This window comes from Melozone crissalis, unplaced genomic scaffold (assembly GCF_028551555.1).
Source record: "Melozone crissalis strain CALT ecotype California unplaced genomic scaffold, PUWL_Pcris_2 ptg000034l_1, whole genome shotgun sequence".
Classification (NCBI taxonomy): Eukaryota; Metazoa; Chordata; class Aves; order Passeriformes; family Passerellidae; genus Melozone; species Melozone crissalis.
Window position 1 is genome coordinate 21,150,220 of NW_026535812.1, and position 18,969 is coordinate 21,169,188.

The following is an 18,969-nucleotide window of genomic DNA, read 5'->3' on the forward strand; positions in this document are numbered from 1 at the left end:
TCCATATTGGAGCATGGAAAGAGAGGCCTAATTCTCCTCAGAAATCAACAAAGAATCTATGTTGTGCGTGTATGGGGGATAGAAGCTTGTATATTTGTCTCAATTTTTATTCCAGCTTCTAATTATTTATTTAAACTGTAACACATAGATGCACACACAACCAGAGATTCTCTGCAGTTCCTGTAATAAAGCCAGTCAGAAATAATGGAGGAGCTGGATACTTGCAGTACAAACCTGTTTTAAGTGGAAAATATCTCTGTGCATCAAAATAAATGTGAGGTCAAATAAAAGGGGTAGATTAAAACTCATTCCAGAGCCAGATTCCTACTGACACTTTCTGAGTGTAATCCAAAGCTTTGATTCTGCATACATGCATACATTTAACTTTGAGCTAGGAGGAGTGAAATTTCTTGTAAAAATTAAATTATACATGTGCACTTAGAGACTCAGATTCTCACACACTCTGTTTACTCAAAAGGATAAAAGAGCCAGAAAAACATGCTAGACCAAAGAGAAACAAAGAGCAGATTCCTCCTGGAAGAACTGCAGCAGCTGCTTACATTAGAATCAGATTTGCTTTGGCTGCTCAATATTTAGACTCTTCTGTAGCACTTCTCCGACCTGGACTACAACTTGACTAATTATGTGTGAAAGACTCCCATTGAATCACATGCCTATGTTGAAACAGTGCTTAAATATTTATAAGTAAAGAATCTTATAGACACCAGAAATAGTTCCTTAAAAACAAAACAGAGTCTTCCAAAAAATAGTAAAAATCTTTATAATTCCTGAAAATACAAGAATTGAGGACACCTGACATCTTGCAGAATCATGCCCTATTGCAATTTTATGGGAAGTTTTGACACATTTTTCCACAGCTGGTAAGAAAAAAAAAAGCTTTCTTTCATATTTGATCAATGGAATTTTTTATTAATGTTTGAAATACTTAAATTATTAGTGATATGGTCATAGAAATCTTAGACAAATCATTATGTCTTGGGAGAACCCTAAAGAAAAATCTTCAAGGAGTAAAGAATATTTATATTTCTCTTTCTAGCAAATTTCAGCTGCTCATACTTTATAGAGGAACTCTGTGTAAATGAAAGTCTTTCCTGCCAAAGTCAAAACCTTCAGTATGTATTTTTCCCAGCTTCACTTTTAATTTATTGAAAAGGCAAAGTTTGAACTGAAGCTGACTTGCAGTGAAGTCGGTGTGGGTTGAGGAGTTAATGCCATATTTAATGCATCCCTGTAGGTAGATATGTTCTTTGGGACACTAGGTAATATCCTCTCTGGGACTCTCAGCAGTTCTATGTCTCCCTCTATCTTAGTTCTTACACCTAAAAAACGTCAGTGTGAGAATATCTGTGCTGTGCTGCAGAGCAGATTTTAAGGGTGAAAGGTGGAAATTAATGTGAGCTCCACTCCTCAAACCACGACAATAAAAATACAAAATCACGTCTGATAGCCTGAAAAAGTACCAAAGTACTGCTAAAATAAGCAAGACAGCTTTTGGCTTTTGTGTGTATTCGTGCAGTGCCATTAGAATCATTGAAGCTGCACAGATAATGTGGAAGGGTTTTATACACAAATTACACAGCTGGGGTTTTTTTCCTTAAAAGCAGTTCTAGTGGAAACAAACAAAATTAAGGAAAATGACAAATTATTTCCCTCATCATGGCAGTATCAAATAGAGATTTATGTCTTTATTCTTTGGGGATTTCTATGACTGCATGAAACCATGAAAATTATATCCAAGGTAACAAAATACAGAAAAATACAAAATAACTTCTACCACTCAATCAAAGCAAATGTAACCCGAAGGGAAAAAAATATGAAAAAACTGCAGACGAGAAATCTCCATCATTTCACCGTTTTTTTAAAGTATTTATTCACAATAAATACTTAATTCCTTAATTTCTTCAAAGTATACAATAAATGCCTCCATTTATCCACAATGCACCCTGTCCAAACCAGCCTGGCAAACCATCAGGAGCTGGAGCCATTGGTGGTGGGACCTGGGTGTTATTTTACTGACTGTGACAAAATCCCTGGGCTGTTCTGTTGGGTTTATTTCATGCACACAATATACAAGAGTATCTCTAAGGCAACAGAGAGCTCCTGAGCAGAGACCAAAAGGCTTTTTAAAAAGCCAGCCCAAGAAAACTCTTTATTCTAAGGTTTACTGGAAAGAAATTCTACCACCACAATCATTAACAGCCTGCTGTAGATTCAAGTAGAGGCTTATTTTTATAATTTAGGCTTTACTTTTAAAGTGCTTGACTTCTGAAGATGTACACAATAAATTCATTTTAACACAAGACAGGGCCTGAACATATCAATGGTGACCAGTGGGAATTGTGTTTATCACTTCCACACATTTCAGATACCTTTTATTGAGACTGCTGCACCTCAGGAGGGTAAAACCCAAGCCTCAGTCTTGAAACTAAAGGTCTTGTTTAAAGGATTGACTGACTTAATAAAGACAAAATTTGGATAAGAACCAGTGCAAGCACGCCTACAGATAAACGCATTTCTGGCTGGGGTAGGTTTTCTTTTCAAGTTATTTATGTGTGATCTGGTAACAACTATTGAAATTCTGAGCAAAATCTTGCCTGTGCAGTTGGGTCTGGCTCTGCAAGGCTGATTATTTCATCCAGTGCTGTTCTCTGTATTCCCACAGGCCACTATTTTGCTACTACAGTGATGGGCTACCTAATGGTAAAATCTTAATTATGGACTGATAACTTTGAAAAACCTAATTTCTTTCAGAAAAGAAACATAAATCACCAAGAAATGAAATAACTGCTTTCAGATCAAAATACTAAACCTAAAAATGTCTATTAGGAGCCATAGTAAACTGTTTCAGTGTACTTTGAAGTGGAAATTCAGTGAATTTTATGAAATTCTGCAAATGTTGAGTTACACTTGGAATGCATTTCCACTGGGTTATCAGAACTGAGCAGCTACTCTATGAACAGTAATAGGTACAGATAAAGAAAAGCAATAAAATTATTACCACTGTGTGGAAATTATGAAAATGTTATATTAAAAGTGCTCATCTGGAAAAAAAGCCCCTGCTGCATACATTTCAGCAGTGCTATAGGTTTTCCTGCAGGCCTGCATATGAGGACTTCACTCAGATCATGAACTTGCTTGTGCTTTTGTTGTTGCTTTCTTAAGAGAATAATATTTCCTTTCCTATTCCTGTATCAGCCAAAGTCTTGACTTGTTTGCAAAAGGAATAAAAACTGCAACACAAGTTTTAACTTTACTCCTGTGCTTTTTTGAGCTCAAGCCTCCCTCCAGTGACAGGTATCGATTTACTGCAGGTCCAGCTGAGGCACTAAAGGAGTTCCAGATCTACCATTAGCCCTGACCCTCCTGCCCTGCAAGGACAGTGCAAAATCCCAACACAATATTGTGTCTTTCTGTTCCCCAGCTTAAAACAATCCTCCTCTGTAAATGTACATATATATATATATATATATATATATAGGGCTGCCTGAGGCTTTCAAGGGAGATGCTTTGCATCATGTTTTCAGAAGGCTCAGAACTCCTGCATCCTTTGTTGCCTCTCTCTTGATCTCTAGAATAAACCATAGAGCTACATTAAATTTTAGTCACTTACACTTAATCCTGGAACCTAGGAGGAAAACAGTGCCCTATTTTTAGTTGAAACTTATTTGTAGTGGTAAAAACTTGGGTGGTGCTCATAAATTTCTAGAAGAGAAAGCCCAGCTAAAGCAAAGTGTTAACAGCAGCCAAGGCTGCTGCCTATCAAAGCGTTAGAGCATAAAGCAACCCAGTAAAACTTTGTCATCCAATGTACTGGTGGAGCTGCAGGGCAAACAGCCTTCAAAGAACATATTGCACTGCCTGGGAAACCCCAAATCTAATTTAGCAATAAAAAACAAATAGAGTTCAACGGAAGTTACTCAAAAATCAATGGAATTGAATCTTATCAGTTAGGAGGTTTTGAGCATATTAGAGAACTCTGGTTAGGGTATGGTGTTGCCTGTTGTTTTATATTTGATTTTGCTAAAGGGCATGAGACTGTATTTTATTCTTTAACGAGACACCAGTCTTGACTTGGTCTTTGTTCACTAGAGTGCAGAGGCTGCAGACATGGTCTGCTTCCATTGAGGGGATTGGAAGGGGAAAATGTTTGTGCTTCCCTGCTCCACACCCACATGCCAGCAAACAAAACACACTAACATCAGCAGAGATTCAATTACAGAATTAATCCTTTCAAGCAGGTGCTTTCTGGTGAATCCAGTGCCAGAAACAGGCTCCACGTCAGGTAAATCCAACTTCTACTGCCAAGGAGTTAATCAAATAGTTATTATAACTTATTACTGGTTTAATTTGAGGCCTGCAAAGCATTGTAAACATTTCCGAGTTATTCATAAGTAGCAGACCAATTATCTATGTCCAGATACCAGGGCAGATAGATAAATAGATTATTTTGCAATTTAACACATGAATTAATGCATGTGTGTCTGTGTCAGCACACACTGTTCAGAAATTTATCAGCAAGTCTGTTTCTTACATCGATTGGCATCTTTTCCACCAGCAAAAAATGTCAAGGAACCCTTAAATACATATGTAGACTGTCACATAAACTGCAATAACTCTTACTAACAGCTTTAAATCATGAAGTAAAAAATAAGGTTGTAATATTAATGTTCACTGGCACTGGTTGCACATCATTGTACAGACAAAGGAGCTGTCAAAGGGGATCAGGAAACTCTAGCCTTTTAAATGCTTTCACTGAGGGTAGCTAAGTTTCAGAGAAAGTGAACCTCCCTTCCAAGTACAATGCACTAAACCAATTATGCCAAACCCAGCAGGTGATTAGCTTATGCCCTGAAGCATGAGATTTGATTATTCTTATCTTGGTTCGCATACTGAAGCTACAAATATTATTAACGGTCATAAAATCATCCAGATTAAAAAAAAAAAAAAATTAAAATCTAGTCTGAAATTTTGATTTGATGTCTTCTTTGTGGGGCAAATTCCAAATGTTCCTTTTGTCTCACTGAATGGCTTAGCTGTCATGTGGTCACCTGTATTCATGGATCTCACAGGACATGAGTACAAAACCTGAGCACTTTGTGAGGTTTCTTCAAGGAAACACTACAGATAGGGACACAGGGTTTTTCATTGTTAGGGCATTATTTAATGGGAATGTAACACTACCAGATCTACTGAAAAGTGATCCAAAGACCACTGGCACCAATGGGAAATTTTCCATGGATTTCAATGGACTTTGGGCTAAACCTCAGATGAGCTGAATCACACTGCCTATTTGGGCTGTAGCTGAAAGAGATGATTCCCAGTCCTGTTTAAATTAGGGTGAACCACCAAGGAATGAGTCATAACCTCGCTAAAGATCTTTCCCCAGACAACCCCACAAACCAAGCTCTGTCTCAGTGTGGAGCGCTTCCACCAAGGTGTGCCAATTTACAATTACACTGATTGGATTTCAAGTACCATTCTGCTGCCCAGTTATTCCACCATGAATTTATCAAAATCCTCCAGATTTTAATACATGACCCTGCACTGGGAAGCACGTTAGTGCAGAGTCATTTTGTCTTAGTAATAAATAATTTCCTCTGAGACACAAACAACAGCTCCTGCTTTTTGAAAGCCTGGCTGGGAGAAGGTTCTTGGATAAATAACCTCACTTAGAAAACATATTTGCAAAAGCCTTTGAGAAAGTGCCATGGGTATGACAGTTTCAAATGGTGCTTTAAGAACACTGTACTCGACCTGACATAAAACTGGAGACTTTTTATTGAAACTTGCAATCCAAATGTCCTTTGGGAAACCAGCTAAATCATAATGAATTGCTTATTTGTGTTTGGTTTTTGAAACAAAAAGAAAGCAAAGACTGAATCAATGACCAAAAACATGAAATCAATCACATTAAGAACACACTAAGGAGTGTCTCTCAGCTGTTTTGGGTTGCTTAGTTCATTTCCAACAAACATTTAGAATCAGAACTTGCAAACAGAGTGAAAGAGTGCATTTGAAAAACCCAACAGCAAAATTTGTGACTTCAGGGTTATGACTCTTTTTCATTTTTCTTTTTTTAAAGACTGTCAAAGAGTCATCTTTCCTTTGTTTCAAAGTAGGAAAACTTTAGGTCTTGAAATTTATTAAGATTGAAAAGATAATTAAATGTGCAGCTCCTCCATTACCGATCCTAAGGCTGCTACTTTATCCAGTAGCAAGGCTCAAGTTATACTGACACACAAACAACTTTCCAGCAGACCTTGGAAAGAAAAGGAACCAGTTGGGTGAATTAACTGGTGCCTAAGGTCAGTTTTTTGCTCTGGCCAAGTTTTTCTTTGTGAGTTCATTTAAGGACTTCATTCCCTGAGTTCAAGATGCTGATGTCCAAATACCAAGACCCAAATACCTCTTGTCACCTGCATTTCCCTGACCCTGTTTCAGCCAGGAAGAGATCTCACACTGAGCATTATTACAGGACCAAAATGCTGCCCTATTCTCAATTTGCAAGTCAAGCTAATTGCATTATCAGTTACACTTATTTTCCAATGGTACAATAAGGGAGAAATCTCAGGATATACAAAAGGGGAAACACATTGTTGAAACAAACTTTCGTTCTGTATCTTCTCAAAGAAGGAACTCGAAAAATAATTTAATTTGCCATTTGTATCTGGCAGTATAATTTCTAAAATATTGAACTGCAGAAGAATTTTATTAATTTAATCCAAATGAGAAACTGGGAAGCATGTCCACTCAGGCCCTAGTAGCTCATAAATTGGGCTTTTCTTATCTCTCTTATCAAGTAAAAGAAAGCCAAACCACTCTATGAGTACTGAAATTTCTTAGCTGCCCCAATCCCAACAACATCTCAGCTAAACTCAACTCCTAATTTGGAATTTGAAATAGCTATGCGTATATATATGTTTATATAAACATCCTAAAAATTCATGTATGTATGTGTATACATACACCTACTCCCTACATACATACCCTGTGAGTAGGCACCTGCCTTGGCAGTCTCTTAAGCAGACAGATTGAACACACTTAAATTGCTACAGCTTAATAACTTTGAAGCTACACATGAATTGATTTTAGTGCTATTATACTGCCTTATCAGCAAATCCCCTGTCAAAGGAAAGGATTTGCATGCGTGTGCGTCTGCCTGTGTGTGCACGCCTGTAAATAAGGGAATTTTACTACAGGGGTAGTAGAAACTACAAATCTGTCTTCAAGAGTATCATCTTCAGTGCATAGAGGTCAAGTTTTATGGTAGTAAGGATAAGAGAAGGAGCATCCTATGGACAAGATTTTGGGCTAGGATTTCAGAGGCTCAGGCTCAATGAGGCTCGGGAAGAGGCTGCTTCCATGACCCTGGACAATTCAGAGTTAACCAAATGTTCAAGGCACCTTTTGTCTCAAGGGCAGCTTTGCCTTTCCCTCCTCCTTTGTACCTGCACATAGATAACATACATTTTGCACCAGCTCCTGGGAGTTGTGGGGAAAGGTAGTCTCTGAGGTTTTTTACTCTGAGTAAATGCATACTCAGCCCTGCACCTATGAATTTCTGTGGCACACAAATACTTAAATAATTGCACTTCACAAACGAGGACCAGAGTCATCGTATCACATTTCAGCTCTCTGTATTCTAAGAGAATACACATTAATGCCATATAAAGTAGGGGATTACTAAGAGGGAGAAGAAGGGGGGATAGTAGTTGAGCAAAGGATAATTAGCAGGATCTGTATTCCTACCAGGTATTACACTACACCAGCTAAGGATACAAATGGAAGAGTCACATATGCAAACATTGTATTTACATTATTATAGCAAAGAGAGATTCAAAGTTACAATTGTCATTGAAAATCATAATTTTTTATAGTATCCTATCCATGAGCCACAGAATAATTTTCCGACAACAGTCTGGGAAAAAGACTGCTAGATTAGAATTTGAATGTAATACATTAGGAGTACTCAATTTAAAAAAAAAAAAAAAAGTCAGATTTGGGAGAAAGATCAGCACACCAAACATATCTTCAACTTTCAAATGTTATTTTCCATGTGCGGGCAGTGTTTAACAAGTTACCTTCTTTTCTTTTTTTGTTTTTTCCATTTTATCGATTCTTTCCTTTGAGCTTGACATGGCCAAGAGCTGGGCAAGCGGCTCCCTCTGGTGCTGAACCAACGAGGCTCTCCAGGTTTTACAGACCTTGCTGTCTGCATTCCAGTTTGGAACCCGATTGTTCAGACTCAGAATTGAGGCTTTGATAGTCCGCAAAATTATTTATTTTCATACCTAGCTTTAGTGAAATTGTCTTCAGAGAGCTCTGAAAGCTCCACACCACTCACTATGGTATCATCATGTGACACATCTAAACCCAACACAACCCACTGCTTTAAGAACCAGCCTGAATATTTGAAATATCAAATATTTTCTGAATTAAAGTGAGACAGCAGCTTAAGTATATTATCAGCCAAATGTCAAGTAGCTTGCTGCACTAACACCAAGCATAACTTTTTGTGCTTGGAATGAAAAACATTTTGGTGTTTACATATTTTTCAGTTCTACTAGAATTTTCATCCAGTGTCACTAAGTCACAGTAGTACTGCAGTTAGTATTTCTCTGAATATCTGACCATAATATATAAAATATGGAGAAGAGGTACAATAGTTGGCATCACAGAGGTTATCATTGTTCTATGGTGGTTAAAGTTGTGTCACAATTTTCATTAAATTTTACTTATTATTCAGAGCTATTTTTAAAATGTCAAAAAATTACACATATAAATTTCTGCCTAGGAAGTTATAATTCTCAGGAAAATATGTTTATACCCAAGGAGAAAATGAAATTTTAAGACTTTTAAACAAAATATTGAAAAAACCTAACTGGATTCTAACTCATCACAAATGCTGATTGTTTGCACAAATATAATCTAGTTTTAGAATACAACTGACTGTTTAAGAAACAGTCATTTCATGACTGGCCAGACCCACATACATAGGGATGCTTTGTTATTTTGGAAGAAACATGCTTGAAAATAATTAAACAGTGCTGCTTCACAAGAGCTGAACAGCATCCATCAGGGTCCAACACAATTTCCCCACGTCAAACTCTCCTCATTTTCAAAGATCATTTCAAAGGGCAGGCTCTCAAGAGGGGATCATTCTTTGCTCTGCAGGTGTCTCAACCACAAAGAGATGCCAAATGAAGACAGACCTGTGGCTCCCCCATTAATAGGAGGTTTAATATTTTCTTGCCTCACCTGCCAGAGCCTTTATACAAGTTCTCCCAACTTTTGAACGATGCAGTGTTATACATAATGATTTGAGGAGGCAGCACTGTATTTTTTCCATCTGCAGCGAGCCTTCCAAGCATTCATTAATCCTCACAGCATCTCAGGGTAGCAGTTCACTTTATGGATGGGAAAACAAAATAGATTGAGTGCTGGAATTTGTTTTAATGTGAGCGCCAAGCAAAGGAATGGGAGTGAAAGTGCTCCCAGTGTTTCTTCCTTGTGGACATGCAGCAGCCGAAGCCTTGGACGTGGGGCTGCTGCAGAAATTTGGCACAGCATCATTGCTGCATCTCAGCCCCAGCAACCGGGTGGAAAATGGAAAGCAAAGCCTCTGCATCCCTTGGTGAAATGGGTATGGTAAAAGGAGGAAAAAGAAAAATAGGGAAAAAAAAAAAGGACCAAAAAAAAGAGACAAGAATGATAGTGATTTAAAATGTTACTAAACAATCAAAAAGGAAAGCTGTGGCACCATTCAAGGTCTTCATTAAGGTTCCAAGTGCTAGAAAATTTATGTCTGGGTAGCGATCTTGCTCCTCATTATTCCAGTGAACTTACTAAAATATAGAATGTTAAGTGTCAAGTTAGACCTCAGCAACAAGCTTCAAAAACATCAAGAGTTACAAGAGTGCAAAATGATGGATGTGAAACAAAGAGCAATGAAGTCAGCAGGGTTTGCATACTCTAAAAATTGCCCTGCTCTTAAATGTTAGTTGCAGCATATGTTCCAAAATAATAGAAAATCTCGTTTTCTTTAATAGCCTCTTTAAAGCAATGTTTGTAGTTCAGTACTGGTCAATCTGTGCTAAGGCTTTCCCTTGCCAAGTGGTATTTGTCTCTACATAGGCTAAAATGTGCCAAACATAGGCAAAAAGTCAATCTCCATTTTTATATTTGGATTTTTTTGAGAACAAGCAAATTATATAGCAGAGAAAAGTAGTGTTAACCATGCATTTCCCATTAATTCATTAAAGACAGAAAAGTTGACAAAGCCATTGTGTGATTAAATTAAATGCTATTTCTCCACACACTTGCTGAACCTTTTGTTGTACCTATTAACTCCAATAACAGCGCTGCAATCTCTGTGTATTCACACTGAAATTTGAATCAGACCACACACCATTTCTGCTGTATTTTTGCACTACCATAAAGCATTGTGCAAGTATATATCTACATATATAATTACTTCTGGTTTAACTGAGCCTACCAAAGATGAGAAAAGTCCTCAAATATTTGAGGATTTTCTTTTCAGAAGTGTCTCCAGATGTTTATTTCCCTGAGCATGCTCTATTTATCTTTCTGACCGCAGTACTTTCACACAATATTCCAGTTCTCCCACAATTTATGGCGCTTTCCCATGTTGTGAACACCCAGACTCAGTGAAACTGTGGTAAATCATGTGATAAGAACTCAGTGAAGCCTAAATTCCTTGGAACACAAGAAGTATTTCTATTTTCATCACCTTACTGTGCATTGTCTTGCACAAGAAGGTGATGATTTTGGCAGAACTTTCTGGTTGTACAAGGGATGGAAACAATACTTAATAAAACCTCAGAACTCTATAACTCATCTATAACTTAGTAACATCTAATTTTCATTTTACTGCAATATAAATGGCTATGTCTTTCAGTAAAACTTCATCTGCTTTTAATTTTCTAATAAATATGTTCAATTGGCACCAGGCCAAATTTTTCTGAGTTCAGGAGTTTGGGTTTTTTTTTAATAAATTCAAATACGTCTCAGCCAGAGGTGATGCTTTACCAAAAACAACAGAGAAGCCAATTCTGAATAGTTGTTGAGTAAACTAAAAGGCAGAAGTCAAAAATAAATACCTGTAAGTATATCCCTATTTCCTTAAGACAAACTTCCACCATACTGAATGCTGAAAAATAACTCTACAAAACATTAACAAAATTTCTACATCAAATTCATATTTCAAAATCCAGAAAACCCCTGTGATGTTTTATGGCAACTGGGATGGAAAGTCTCCCATCCACTTCAGAGGAACAATTCACTCTCCCTCTTTTCCTTCCTGTGAATAATAAAGTTCCTCTTGATAGGAAATGGTTCAAATCCTAAATAAATAAATAAGCACATCTGGTATTTATTTATCCCAGTCCTTGGAAATGTTATGCTAATTGCAGTTCTGTTACTAAGGCTCTGGAAAACATAGTTGGGTTTATATTATTTTACTGGAATCCACAGATAAAAGTGCTTTCTTTCCCAGTGTTTCTCTTCTCTGTATAGTATGTGAAGTTAGTAAGCTGATTAACAATATAGCTAACCAGTTCCTACTATTATGCTCAATTAGTAGCAATTTATCATTAGAAAATTCAATATATCATCTTTTCTGGCACATCTTCTTTCTAGCTTCATTCTCACTATTTTCAGTCCCCTCATCTTTTCCATTCTCTTCTTCCTACTGTGCACGTTACTTGACCAGCCCCTTCCTCCACAGAGAAAACACATCTGAAAACTTCTTCCCAGCCACAGTAAAGGTTCATGTTGATAAAACTACAAAATTTCCTTTTGGAAATATACTTGTGGTAGGCACATGCTTAAAAATCTAGAAAGTCTTCAAATAATTTCAATTCTCCTTTCTGACTTTGTGAAAGGTTCTGCAGCCCACAGGACTCTTGCACAGGTATTGCTGTTTGCCAGAAATGTGGAGAAATCAACCTCACATCTAGTATCAAAACAATCTGGTCTTTTCCACAACTAAAACTGGTCTCTTGTGAATCTTTAATCCTATTTATGCAAAGCTATAGCCTTAACTGGATATACAGCAGATTTCTGGCAATTACTCCTCTTCCCCACATGGACCTCCCCAGACAGATGTTGAACTTAAAGTTTAGTCCACCAAAACATTGAGCCCAGGAGAAATCTCTCCAGCTGTCAGCAATAGCAAGCTCTTATCCTGTTCACTGAGAAGTTTTGATATGAGTGAAACAGAGTTTTCCAACTTTTTACATGAGAAAATGCACATGCTATGCAAGCTTGAAGTTTTATTCTGGTTTTCTAACTCAGCAAGATGTACACAACCAGGCTTTGTGTGCACTTCTACACATCTCTTAATCAGCTGTTGATGCATTCCAAACTCTCAGAGAAGCATGCAAATTTGCTGACAGGTACGTGACAGAACAGGTACAAGGAGCTCTGCAAGACTCTGAATGCTTCAGTCAACTTCTCTTAAAAGAAAAATAAATAAAAGAGCAGCTGCAGCACATTACTGGGCACAAGAAAGAGAAAAAGCCCTCATCAGAGTTTTAACTGGGGAAGGATTTGACTCTAAGAGACACAAATCTCTGGGAAATCAGCTTTCGTCAGTTCTGGAGTTTCTAAACCAAGACAAACACCATATGGAATGGTCACAACTTTACAAAGCTCGTCTTGCTGACTCTAATGGGATTGCAGAAGTAACAGAGTCCAGCCACATATCCCAGCTGGGTGCTCTGCACCTCCTGCCCGTCACAGCGTGGATCACACAGCCAGCAGGACACCCAGACTGAAGGGGTCTGACTGTGCAGGTGCCCACAGTGTCCCACTGCTCCACAGAGTGGAGGGGTCAGCACCTGGAGGTCTGTGACTGAGGCCAGGCTGGTGGCCTGCATCTCCACAACCACTAAATGAGCATTTTACATTCCATACCACTCATGGAACTCATAAAACCACTGCCAAAAGTAGAAAAATGTTGTCGTGCATACCTCTCTTTCTTTCAGTGAAGCTTATTTCTGCCAGGTATCAAACATTTTATTTCTTTGCCCATTCATTCTTCTTCCCCAAAAACATTTGCAACTTTTGTAGAAGTTTCATACCTGTCTGCTGGCTACAGCCTGGAAGAGATTAACAAAGGCCACAGGTCCGCTACTTACACTGACTACTGAACCACTGCACAATCCCAGATTACTCCTATTTCAGGCGCTTTCCATCAGAAATAATTAGGATCTGGATAGCTCCTCACTGCTGAAAATCACCAGGAGATTTCAAGTAAAAATTGAAGTGGGATCAAGCTGTGCCATTAGTAACTGCATGGACTTTCTTCTTTGAAAGACTCTTATCTCTGGTTTCCCATTGCAAAATTACAGACTCTCATCCTATGGATTAAAGTACAAGACTTCTATAAATGCTGTTTATCACCTGAAAAAAAAATATCCCAAGGCTAATTTAACAGCAAGAAGTAAATAGGAAGTGCATGGCATCTCTTCCAGATATTATGGTTGTAGATTTGATTTGCCATAAACCTTAATCAGCACTAGGATCCGACAGTCACGAATCACTGCTGACCCATGAACCCAAGCATTTGCTTGCACCCACTGCTGCTTAAGGAATTATCATTATTAGTGTATGGGGACAAGCACGTTCAAATAGAAAAGCAAACAGGAAAATAAACAAGGAACTTATTCAAGCAATGACCTGTCACTTCAAGAGCTAGATTATGCTCAAATGCACACACAATACCAACAATAATGAACAGTAACGAGGGATGCAGACAACCCATCTAGTGAGTCACCAATTCAATTCTCTAAATGTTCCTGATGCTCAGAGGAAAGACATTTTAAAAGCTCAAATGAAAGTCTGTTCTCATTGAGTGGCTGTTCCTTGACAAAGAAGGAATGACAGGAGCTCTACCAATGACACCACAGGAAACACTCCTTGACCCTTTCCAGCTTATGGAGATAAACAGCAAACTTCCTAACCCTGGCAAATTAATTTTAAATAAGAAACACTGGCATCAAAGTTCCCATCTAAATTGCCCGATTGCACAGTCAGAAATTCTTATTGAAAACATCTTTATGTATAGATTCATGAAGGCTATGAAAATTTGTGCTTGAATAAGGAGAGTAGGATTGAACTCAGCATTTCTGAACTATTTCATGGTAATAAAACTCCCCATTCAGAGGAGCTCAGAGAAAGCACTAAAATCTACATACATTTCATGAAATAACGTCTCAGATTTGGTTCCATTAACTTCACTCAAATGCCTACTCAGCAGCCACAAGAAGTTCAATCTTACCAGACTGAACAAAATAAAACCATGGCAACAATTTCTGGCAGACTCAGCATATCTATAGAATGGTAAGCATTTCTATATAATGGTATTATGCCCAGCAACTATTGACACAAAGGTGTGGTGAACTGAACCAGCACCTATTCAACCTCTGATTAATGTTTTTTGCACAGTGAAGGATTTATGGGCAGCTTTAAGTGTGTCTCTGACTGAACACAGTGAGCTACATAGGTGAAATACATAATTACAGATGGGTTTGCATCACCAGCTGCAGACCATGCTAAAGACAGTGAAAAGAGAACTCAGGTAAATACAAACTCTGTGGCTTTAAAATTCTGTTAAAACAGCCAAACTTGAGTCCCTTCCTCATAGCACATTTTGCTTCATAAGGAGATCAGCCTTGTTTTATTCCAGCCCTTTCAGTACAGCTTGGCTGTAAATAACAGCTGAAAAAAAATATGTGTTCATGAAAGCAGAAGAAGGTGGAAATAAAGCAACAGAAAAGGATAACATGAAAGAGGAGCTTTCCTCACAGCACTGCAGGAACACTGCTCTACTCTGCTGTAGGATTGAAATCCACAGCTCCTGCTTGTTTTCAAGAGGGTTTAAAAAGCTGATGACAAAATAAGCAAAATTAAAAGAAAAAAAGAAGAAAAAAATCAACAACTTCATTTGCTTGTCTTTTAATCAAAACATGTAATCAGAAGGCCTAAGTGATGATTACCTCCTGCTTTCAGTCTGACTGGAGCAGGCTGTTCATGGGCTTCACTCTTGGCAGTGCCAGGGAAGGTGTCCCTTCCCCACACAGGTAGGCTCACACACCGTGCTCACTTCCCATCGCCTGATCTGACTCCAGAGGAGAGGAGCCTGAGCCGCCACCACAGCTCAGGCACTCCGTGGGACTTCACTAAACATGGGACCCTCGGCAAGAGAGCCACTTTTTAGTCATGGCACCTTTATTAGCACACACACACTCTCCCAACTGTTAATGCAATATTAATTATCAGGACCAGGAGATACCCAGCAGAAGACTTAAAAATTGCCTTTGCTGGAGCACAATTCATTTAGATGATTTATGGAGTTCTTTATTGTTAGCGTCACAAGAGCTTTTTCAAAACAAGAGAAATCATTAAATCCCATAAAACACGGGCTATCGCCGCCGTTAGCTGGTAATTGATACCCTTGCTCGTGCCATTTATATCCCTAAATGGAGCTGATAAAACAAAAATTAGCAAAGCGTGCTGACAGAGAGCAGCCTGCAGCATCCCGGAGGGAGGCAGGGGATCCGTCCCTCCTTCCCCGGGAATTTTTCCCCCCGTGCATCCCAGGAGCCCCGATACGGGCAGAAATCAGGCTCAGAAATCACTCTGACGGCGAGGGGGAGGCAGCAGGGAGGAGAGTTCATTCGCTTTTAGAGGGAGAACCTGATTATTATATACCACCACCCCCCAGTCCGCCCCGGTTTTCCCTCAGGGAATTTTAACTACTTCTCTCTCCTTTTTAAAGACAAATCTTAAAAAAAAAAAAAAAAAAAAAAAAAAAAAGCTTTTGTGTTGCAATTCTCTATGGCTTGGTGGTTTTAAGCAGTTACAGAATAACAGCCAAGACATGTGCACAGTCAAGAAACTCCCAAATCCTGAGCAGCCAGGGAGAAGGAATGTATGTTTTAGTGATGGAAATCACGCAGACGTATTAGAAATGACTCGGAAGGACGGGAGAACAGCACTGAAAATGCAAATAAATCAGCTCAGATTCTATAGAAAAAAAAAAAAAGAAAAGCTGCTGATAACCCTGAGCAAATGCTGCTGCCTCAAAGACAGAAATAGCTCCCTTACCTTATTCCTAATCCTTGTTTGCACCTGCTCTGCAATCATAAATACTTCGAAGTGCTTAACATGGAGCTAAATTGATGGCTGAATTTAAGAATTTCTTCGTACACCTCATTTACAGATTAAAAGGAGTTTGTTTTTTTAGGATCGTCCTCCTCAGCATCCATTAGCTTCCCAAAGAATTCCCATGTTCTTGTAAAAATTAAAAAAAAAAAAAAGGCAAAAACCACAGTACGTCTATATACAACCGGGCACTGTAACAGATCCAAAAAGCCGGGAGCGGGGGAATCTGAGAGGTGTCACTACAAACTTGGCAAGCAAAACGTATCCTCAGCAGGAAGGAGAGAGAGAGAGACGAAAAAAACCCTGCAAATCAAAATTCCCAGGGAGATTTTGAAGGGGGGGGAAAAAAAAGCAAAAACAACAACCAACCAAAACCAAAACGCAAAAAGGCAGGGAGGAGAGCACAAACGGGATGGCGGGATGCCTCGCAGCCATCCACATCCATCCATCCGTCTATCCATCCATCCGCCGCTGCGCTGGAGCCGCGCTCCGCTCCCCGCGGCACCTGCGCGCTCACAGCGCGCCCGTGCGCGCCCCCGCGGGGGATGCGCGGCCCCGCCGGGGATGGGGACGCGCCAGGTTGGCCGCGCCGTGCCCGCGGTGAGGAGGAGCGGGGCCGGCGCTGCCCCGGCGCCGCGGGACGCGCTCGGTGCCGCACGCTCCGCTCCGCCGAGGCTCCCGCCGCTCCTCCCTCCCCATCTGCCGCCCAAAGGTCAGACAGGAGCTGCTGCTTTCACCCCCGAGGGCAAACACGCCCCAGGACGCTGTGATAACCACCCATGTGCTTCCCATGCCCGCAGCCCTCACCCCAAACTAACAGGGCACCCAACGAGACAGGGATGCAGGCACATCCCCTCCCAGCTCTCACTTCCAGGGCATCCAACAGGCCATGGATGCAGGCACATCCCCTCCCAGCTCTCACTTCCCCCTCTCTCCTTTTTCCCCCCTGACCCGGTACAGATTTCATCGGAGACTTTCCAAGACCTTTAATTATTCTGTTAATGTGTGCCCATAAATCTTCCAGAGCAGCATTTCATTAGGCAAACAGCAATATACAGGCCAGGGATGTAAACACAGGCAGCAGGGGCTGGAGAGGGAGCAGATTGCACACTGAAGGCATAGCAAAAGCTACATCAGAATTGGTCAGTCTTGTTTACCAGGGCTTTTCTAGAGAGGTTATTCTATGATTTTTTAAATTTAAAAACAAGTTCCCTGGGAGCCACTTGTGTCAGTAGATCACCAGGTTACTGGAGCAAGCCCCAGTTTACAGCACCGTAACAAGTCTCTTCCGTGAGCCCTTTACAAGCTTGCACTCAGAATAGGAAGGCAAAACAAAATAAAAAGTTCACAACCTTCATAACTAGTAGCGGTTTATAGCCATATCATTAGCATATTTCAGCAAATGAAAAGAAGGTGTTTGGGGTTTTTCCTCCTTGACAAATTTGGAATCACAAAATGGCAACCTGAGCGATGGAGACAAAATATGGGTCCATCCAGCTTGGGCAGGAAGCAAACCTCCTGGCTCACTTGGGGGATCACACATGTACTGTACAGGCAGTGGCATTTATAACTTGTTTTATCCCCCATAATGGGAGAGTTTATCAGGGATGTGCAAGCAGATGGAAAAACTTCAAGGGGAAGTATGAGATTCAAAACAGGTCGTGAGTATGGGTGCACAGGAGACAGAGGCAAGGAGAGGGGAGGGCAAGAGATGCAGCGAGGTCTTCCTAGGCAAAGTGGAAGGGTGGGAAGAAACAGATGTAAAGGGTAAACTCTTTAGATACTCCTCAACTGGGAAATATGTCCTCATGAAGGACTATTTACACACTATTTTCCAGTGAGGAAATCAAAATCACTTCCCAGCAATTGTGCATGATTGAATTTTGATGGCTGAAGGTGAAGGGCATTAAACTCTCTTAAACCCATTTTCTCCAACAAAAGAAGAAAAAAAACCCTCTAAAAATCAAGGATTAATTTACAGTTGAGTCCAGGAAAGATTCTTCCCAATTCTTGTATGAGACGCACATGTTTACAGTAAAATCCAAATACCACACCTGAGAAATCAGTGCAAATGGAAGAAGTTTTATTCCTCAATGGCCATGTTGGATACAGAACCATCTGGAAATCCTGTAGAGATTCCAAAGACAGCACCTGTTTGTCAAACATGATGCAGTTCTGAAGTCCTCAGGTAGTGTGACTAACAGGGTTCCAAACCAGAATGCTTTCCCCAAAGTCCAGTGCGTGAAAGACTTTGATTTGTTTCTGTTTTCAAATTAAACAAGACCTTGATTTATCCTCTGGAGCAATGCTTGTGACTTTGGAATATGCAATCTCCTCTTTAGCTGCTGCTGAATGGCTACGACAGCAAAGGCAGATGCTCCCATCTGCAGCGTGGCACTGGATGGAGCAAAACAAGCCCCAAAAATGGGTTGGCAGATGCAGCACCTCTACTACACCTCTGAGGATGTCTGGGAATGGCAGCCTCCTCCCCACATGGGCACCACAAACAGAGGTGGGCACATTTTTCCACACATTCAGGTGGAGCCATGGATGTTGTGAGCAGAGGGGACCTCCAGAGAGAAGGACAGAGCTGGGAGCAGCTGTTCCTACAGCTCAGTACCTTCTGCAGCATGGGATTTTCAGCTGCATTTTCAATCTGTACAGTTGTTTTAGCTCAGGAAAATCAGCCATCAGCCCTTCAGAGGCAGCACTGGCAGCAGGAGAGGCCCTGCACTGGGGCAGACACAGAGGGACAGGAGA

The 18,969-nt window shown here is 40.0% G+C and overlaps 1 protein-coding gene across 1 annotated transcript in view; it reads right to left on the minus strand.

The window, feature by feature from the left end:
- NLGN1 (neuroligin 1) overlaps positions 1-16,507 on the minus strand; it is a 374,660-nt gene extending 358,153 nt beyond the window's left edge. Inside the window, 1 exon segment of the mRNA XM_054282372.1 lies at positions 16,153-16,507. The gene's annotated coding sequence lies outside the window, so the exon portion shown is untranslated.
- Positions 16,508-18,969: the final 2,462 nt, after the last annotated feature.